Here is an 8,284-nt window from a genome sequence, read left to right as displayed (position 1 = left end):
AACCCTATTGCATTTCTTGTCTGTATGACAAAGGAAATCCCTATGGTGAAGCTTGTGCAGTGAGAAATCCCTATGGTGTGTGCCCCTATCAACAAAAAAAAACACTTCAAGCTAAATCTTAATGTTTTGACATAAATTTTATACAGAATTTACAACCTTAATGATGTTTCTCTGGAAATCTTAAAAAGTCAATAGTCTTTTGTTATAATGATAAGTTGAATAGTTGCCACCTTATTACATGTGTATTGATTTTCTATATAGTTTTTATTTGCATAACGATAACTTTTTTTCATCAAATGTCAAGTAAATTTATATACAAAATTGATCATTCTAGCATTACTCAGTAAAATTTTCATACAAAAAATTAATACACAATGATATGATAGATCTTTTGATCGTATCACTTCAAAACAAAAATTCCATCAACGTGGTTTAAAATTTTCCAAAAATACACTATTGTATTATTTTGGTCTTCATTTGTGTATAAACATTATGTAAGAACAGAGTTTTTCTCAAATATTTTCAATGTCATTTTTGAAAATTTAATTCTACCTAAAAGAACAACAAGGCCTTTAACACTCAGTCCCTGGGATGCAAAAATTGTTTTGAGGAAAGTGATGTTGCCAAAGTTCTATGATGAACTTGTGTTGTAATGTATGACCACATTATTGGAATATATATTCTAACTAACAACAACAAATTTCCAAGAGCCTTGCAAAATATGCTCTGCCAGTGCACATAAACATGAAATTTTAGAACTAATGGAATCAAGCCATATTCTATTTCAAAATATAACATTCAAAATAAGATAATTTTCTTTTATGTACCTGTGAATCTCCATAGCATAAACAGTTACCCCATCATGAAATTATGTTTGAATTCATCATTATGCACAGAGGGAGGGAAATATGGAACTCGAAACTTATGCACAAGTTCATGCATTTTCCTGCTTTATCTCCGACCTAACCAATTTCCAAGGTCCATTTTTCGTTCCTAATCTGGGATTCAGAAAAGATTAAAAAAAAAAAAACACTTTTATCATTTAGTAAGGTCAGATGCATTCTGTTAAAAGCATCCAAATTTAGGGCTAAATTTTCAACCCAAAAAGTAAACCAATCAACTTAGACATTCATACCTGAAAAACTAAAGAAAAATCATCAGCTGAGGGAAAACCAATCCTTTCTTTATGGTCATGTCACAGCTAAAAGTTTATTCAACACTTAAATAGCCCTATCGCACCATCAAATGAGCTAACAATCCAATGATATGATCCTTTTTAATTTAAAAAAGAACGAAAATTTGAAGGATTTTACCTCCAGATTATTGCTGCAACACACAAAGTCATTGAAAATTCTAGAAATCCCCTAAATGTTGATTTGTGATTATGTATCAATTTTAAGCAGTAAACAACAATCCCAATAAAATAATCAAGACAAATCGACACAACGATTTTACGTGGAAAAATCACAATTGGACACCTCCAATTGTGATAAAAAAATCACGGGCAATAGCCACAAAACAATCCACTAAGAAGATATAAAGGAGTTATACAGGTATATTCTCAATTACCTAGCGAATGCACGCCCGAATTGAACCAACCTCTATGTGTCTCTTCCAACCCCGTCTTCACCTCAAAATTGTCTTGACGATGAGCCACTCCGGAATCCACCAAAACTTCAAGCTCGAATTCTTCAGAATCCACCGAAGAACAACTCTCTCTTTTGTGTAGAATCAACAAACAAACCTTTGATGTATGCTTTTTAAACCATGAGTTGAATACTCAATCAAAACATCAAAGAAAACTAACAAAGAATCCCCAGATATAAACCTTAGAACCCAAAAAGAAGATCTGGAAAAGTTCTACAAGTTTTGCGAGAAAACCAACTACTTATAGAAATCCAAAGTAATCTGTGTTCACGCGGTCCGCTCGAGCGTGGGAATTCCCACTCGAGCGGAGGCTTCAAAATTGTGTGATTCATATAGGCTTCACGCTCGAGCGTCGAATCACACCATCCAGTACTTTTCAGGCGAAGCAGAGATGCTGTGAGCTTGCAATCCCCGCTCGAGCGTCACTCTCCCTGCTCGAGCGGGGAGACCTAAATTGGAAAATCTGGAAAACTAGATCCTGTTACAACCTCAATTTTGATCCATGGAAATTGTCTAAGACACGATTCGGGTTGGATTCACATCTAATAAACTCAAAGCCTCACTGAAAAAAAAGGTGCGAAAAACAAATACAACTGAAAGGAGTTTTGTCAAACGGGGTTGCCAAGAATAAAACCTAACAATCTCCCCCTTTGGCAATGCCGTGACAAAACACACCTAACAAATAAAATCCTAAACACCCCAACCCATTATAGCCTACAAAAGACAACTTCTTTCTCAAGGTCATGATCTGCAAAACAGTTATTAGTGCCACAATCTCCAAAACAACTATTAGTCCCACAAGAGTATATGAAAAGTAATAGACATATGATACAATTATCTTGAAACATGAGATGGAAAACATGAATAGATGAAAACTAAGACTCATGAAAAATAACTCTCAAACAATAAAAACAAGATCATAAACCAACCCAAGCAATGATATGTCGATGTAAATACCAGGAACATGCAAGAAGGAAATAATTAGCAAACAGTGCATAGAAACATGCAAAACAACTATAGCCAATCTCCCTTACCAAACAAATCAAAGTGTTCATACTAACAAACTCTTGCAATGATAAACCAAACTCCCTTAACAACCCAAATCAAGATGAACCAAACTCTTACTCACTAAAAGCAATCACAAACACTAAAAACAGTGACCAAGAAGAAAATGACAAAAATACTATGGTGAAGCAAGCAAGGAATTTATAATTTGTACCTTGAAACACACAAGATTATCCAAGAAGCACAATTACTAGTAAACACAATGTGCACAGTCAGTAGAAGATTCCTCATGAAAGAAAGTGATGCAATATGTGAAAAGCATAGATTCCATGATAAAAGTGTGTGTGACTCTTGGAGTTTGACAAACACTAGATTCAATCCTGGTAGTGATCTGAAAGTTGGACCTCCGACAAGAGAATCTAAGCACAACAAAAGAAAGTCAAACCACTAGGAATCAAGGGGTATTTGGTGAGTAAAAGCGGAGGCTCCCCCTCAATCAATGAATCTTTTCTTTTTTTTTTCTTTCTTTCTTTTGCACATTTTTTCTTTCTTTTGCATATTTTTTCTTCTTCTTTTTCTTTTTCTTTTTCTATTTCTTTTGCACACTCATTGGCGGCTAACACGCTCAAGAGTATGGAAACCGAACCATAGAAGCATGGATATAATAAGGATGGCCTGGCTGGTGACTCTGAGGTAGCATTTTCCTCATGGCTGGACTACAAAGAATAGAGGGAAAAACCATGGAGATGCAAAAAGATGGTAGGTGGTTAAGAGACTCAACATCACCCATGATATGCTAGTATAGGTCAATTCCTCTAGAAAAGCAAAAGATACAATGCTAGAAGTCCATAGAAAAATAATAATCACTAAGGCAGAAGACTCCGATATTTGCTAATCCAAGAGTGTGTACAGAATGAGACATACTAATCAAAAAACTCATACTCCAAAATGAGTAATGACCACAAAAAGCACACATATATTAACATGTAATTGATATTCTCATCAATTCTAATATGCACAAAGGACCACTCAAAAATTTCAAGCTTGCAAAACCATACTAAGAAAATCGTTTTTTGTTTTTTTTTAATTTTTTAATTTGTTTTTCTTAACCAAAGTAAGACAAAAAACGAACAAGCACACATTTTTTTTTTCTCACACCAAAACCTAAAAGCTAAAACAAATAAACAAATTAATACAAATCAAGTTTTCTCACCCAAACCGCTTTAGTATAAACAAAGTTGTGAGCATTGCGGTTCTTGGATGGTGTCTTGACATTGTGATCCCCTTTGCTTTCAATGGGAACCCGTCTCGACGTGGTTTCCAACTTCCTATTCCTAGGTCTAGGCAAATGCACTCTCCCATTCAACTTATAACAATAAGGGCGAATATGACCATGCATACCACAATGATGAAAAATAAAAACCGGGTGTACAGAGTGTACCTTCTTTTCTTTTACCTTACCAACTCTAGGAAGTTTGAGAAGTCCATCCTTATGTTGAATTTTTTGTTCCCCCTTTCCTTGAGTTCTTGTATCATGAGATGTAGATGCACTCTATTTTTGCTCTTTGTTATCACCAAACCCAATGCCACTCTTGTCAGAACAAATTTGTTGAAACCCAATAATATTGTCCAAAGTCTTTGATCCTTTGTTCCAAATACCAATGATAGCCATAGCACACTTGAGTTCTTCCTCTTTCTTGATCATTAGTTCTTCCAAAGTAACTTGAGACATCTCAAGAGTTTCAATTTTTTCTTCATATGTTGCATAGATTTACTGTAGCTCATTCCTCTCTGTCTCACAAGTCAAGAGTTTTGCACAAAGAGCTTGTCAATCATTAGCTATCTTGATGGCATCAATCCTAGCCTCAGAAATCTCCTCCTTTAGTTTGACATTCTCACTTTCACATGCTTTGAGTTTCATAGTGAGTTTGTCATTCAATTTAGATAACTTAAGATATTCCTTATACAACTTTTCATAAGCTTGCTCAAGCTCTTCATCATCACTTCCCGAGAATTCATCATCAGTGGCATTCTCAACCGGGCTCTTCGGATATTCTGTTCGTCCTTCAGTTTCAGAAGCCACCATGAAAGCAAGGAATTGTTTATGTCCCTCTTCACCTTGATCTTTATTATCACTTTCATCTTTGTCAAATTCTGATTCATCATCCCAAGTGATAGCGAGGGCTTTCTTCTTCCTCAACCGAGTGGGGCATTCTTGAGCAAAGTGGCCAAATCCTTGGCATTCATAGCATTAGACTCTTTCAGAGTTCCCTTGTATCTTTCCTTTCTCCTTCTTGACTATAAAATTAATTTTGAGTTTATCTTTGCCTTTGGATTTATGAGTATGAGTAGAGTCCAAAAGATTAGGATTCTTTTTCAAAAAAGATTTTTTAAATTATTTAACAAAAGCAGCCGTAATCTTGGAATCTATCTCACAATCCTCATCAAAATCCTCTCCAACTCTATGAGCACTACTAAAAGCAATATCTTTTTGTTTTTTTTTTAAATTCCTATATGCCTCATAAGTTTGGAGATTTCCAACCAAGTGATCCAGCTTGAGGGTGTCAACATCTTGAGCCTCCTCAATAGCCGTAACTTTTGGTTGGAACCGATCGGGCAAGGATCTCAAAATTTTTCCCACAATTTTGGATTCTGGTATTTTTTCACTTAAATTAAAGCTGAAATTTACAATGTCACTCAACTTCGCATAAAATTCATCAAAGGTCTCACTATCTTTCATTGAAAGGTTTTCGAAACTAGACGTGAGCCTTTGAAGTTTTGAGCGTTTAACAGAAGGAGTGCCCTCATGAATAGTTTGTAAGATATCCCAAGCCTCTTTTGAGACTTCGCAATTACAAATATGACTAAACTCTTCAGGTGTGACAGCGCAAAAGAGAGAATTGATAACTTTACTATTCCAGCTACTAGTTTGGTAATCAATTGTGTCCCACTTTTCAATTGGTTTAGAGAAAGTTACTCCATCAACGGTAATTGTTGGTTCGGTCCACCTATTCATGATAGATTGCCAAACTTTTTCATCTATTGATTTCAAAAATGATCTCATCCGAGCTTTCCAAAAAGAATAATTGGATCCGTCAAGTAGGGGTGGTGGAACCATAGAATTTCCCTCACGAATTGAATCCATTATCACAAATCAAACAAGATCTCATTCTAAAAGAATATTTTTTTTAAAAAAAAATAGAACGACCTGCTCTGATACCAATTGAAAAATCTAGAAATCCCCTAGATGTTGATTTGTGATTATGTATCAATTTTAAGCAGTAAACAACAATCCCAATAAAACAATCAAGAAAAATCGACACAACGATTTTACGTAGAAAAACCACAATTGGACACCTCCAATTGTGATAAAAAAAATCACGGGCAACAGCCATAAAACAATCCACTAAGAAGATATAAAGGAATTACACAGGTATACTCTCAATTACCTAGCGAATCCACGCCCGAATTGAACCAACCTTTATGTGTCTCTTCCAACCCCGTCTTCACCTCAGAATTGTCTTGACGATGAGCCACTCCGGAATCCACCAAAACTTCCGGCTCGAATTCTTCAGGATCCACCGAAGAACAACTCTCTCTTTTGTGTAGAATCAACAAACAAACCTTTGATGTATGCTTCTTAAACCATGAGTTGAATACTCAATCAAAACATCAAAGAAAACTAGCAAAGAATCCTCAGATATAAACTTTAGAACCCAAAAAGAAGATCTAGAAAAGTTCTACAAGCGTTGGGAGAAAACCAACTACTTATAGAAATCCAAAGTAACCTGTGTTCATGCGGTCCGCTCGAGCGTAGGAATTCCCGCTCGAGCGGAGGCTTCAAAATTGTGTGAGTCATATAGGCTTCACGCTCGAGCGGAAGTTTCCATGCTCGAGCGTCGAATCACACCATCCAGTACTTTTTCAGGCGAAGCAGAGATGCTGTGAGCTTGCAATCCCCGCTCGAGCGTCACTTTCCCCGCTCGAGCGAGGAGACCAAAATTGGAAAATCTGGAAAACTAGATCTTGTTACAACCTCGATTTTGATCCATGGAAATTGTCTAAGGCACGATTCGAGTTGGATTCGCATCTAATAAACTCAAAGCCTCACTGAAATAGAAGGTGTGAAAAACAAATACAACTGAAAGGAGTTTTGTCAAACGGGGTTGCTAAGAATAAAACCTAACAGTCATAAACAGAAACAACCCTACCCAGATTCCAGCAAGACCAAATACCGGGTTAGCAACAAGTAAGAATACCGAAGAGACAATTCTAACCAGTACCTTCTTAACCCACATAATAAGTTGTGGAAGAAATAGATAAAGTGAAATAATGGAAGTATCTTATACATAGGCAGAATGATACTACATAGGCAGAAAGAAGTATCATTGAGTACGCTGCATATCTAAAGTCTGAAACCCCATCGTAGAGCCCATCAAGAACAAAAGCAAGAGCATTAATTGGCTAAGATCCAGCAACACACTGCCAACAATAACAATCCCATAGGGGCATAGGTGTTTGGGTGTGTTTAGAAGTTGGGGTGTTAGTGGCATTTGAGAGAAAATGACTCGTTTACCATTAATTTAAGAAAGGAATCTTACATTTTATAAAAGAGAGAGAGATGATATGGGTGATAAAACAAAATGATTAAGATTAGATGCACCATGTGACTTATCACTCCCCAGGTTTCCCAAATTAACCTTAAGACCGAAAACATGGACAGTGGCAGCACATGGGTAAGACAACCAGTGTGGTTTCTTCACCTAGGCAGCAAGGACACAATGTTGGAGTAACCCAGCCATGTATAAGAAAAAGCATAAGAAAGAAATAGCAGATGTTTCTTACCTCAATAGAAAGGAACATACTCTTCTAGCTCCCCCAAATAGGGGCCTATGAGCCCACCTACAGCCCCAGCTGTGGTTGTAGTAGACTGAACCAGATTTTTTTCAACTTCTGATGGTTTAACCATTATTGGCTGACCAAGAAAAGGCTGGCCAAAGAGTGCTATTGCCATAAGGACTGACATTGCATCAAAAAATTCAATATAACTGCAAAGAAGCTGCATTAGCATCTAGATGGTACTAAGAACGAAAATGGACATTGATTAGATAAGAAAGTGAATATAATAATAAGATTAACAAATTTTGCTGCCCAATCTAAACATATTTTTTTCCTTTTTTGGGGGTGGGTGGGGAATATATTATTAACCACACCATCAAACCCACTAACTTGCAGGGGATACAACAAGCAATAAATGGAATGAACCATTATGACTTATAGAATATACCAGCAGTATACAATTTAATGAACTCAAATCGTACAATCAAACACTCTCTAATTGCTATTGATCAAATATCTATTAATGCGTGGAAGCACTAGGGAAAGTAAACAACTTCCATTAACAAATGAAATATGAGACATCAAAACAAATACCATCTTTCACCAAAAAAAAAATGTCCTTCAGTTTTTTTCCACAATATTCACCCTTAATATTTGAAAATCACTAGAATAATACAAATCCATTAATAGCTACGCAATGTTTAAAACATTTCTCCATTACCAAAACCAAATTTTAACCAATGCAATTTCATGAAGCCCATCCCCAAAACCAAAAAAAAACAACTTGGCGAGT

The sequence above is a fragment of the Camellia sinensis genome, chromosome 11 (genome assembly GCF_055761805.1).
Source record: "Camellia sinensis isolate YWXY chromosome 11, ASM5576180v1, whole genome shotgun sequence".
NCBI lineage: Eukaryota > Viridiplantae > Streptophyta > Magnoliopsida > Ericales > Theaceae > Camellia > Camellia sinensis.
The sequence above is the reverse complement of the archived record's forward strand: the minus strand, read 5'-3'. Positions refer to the sequence as shown.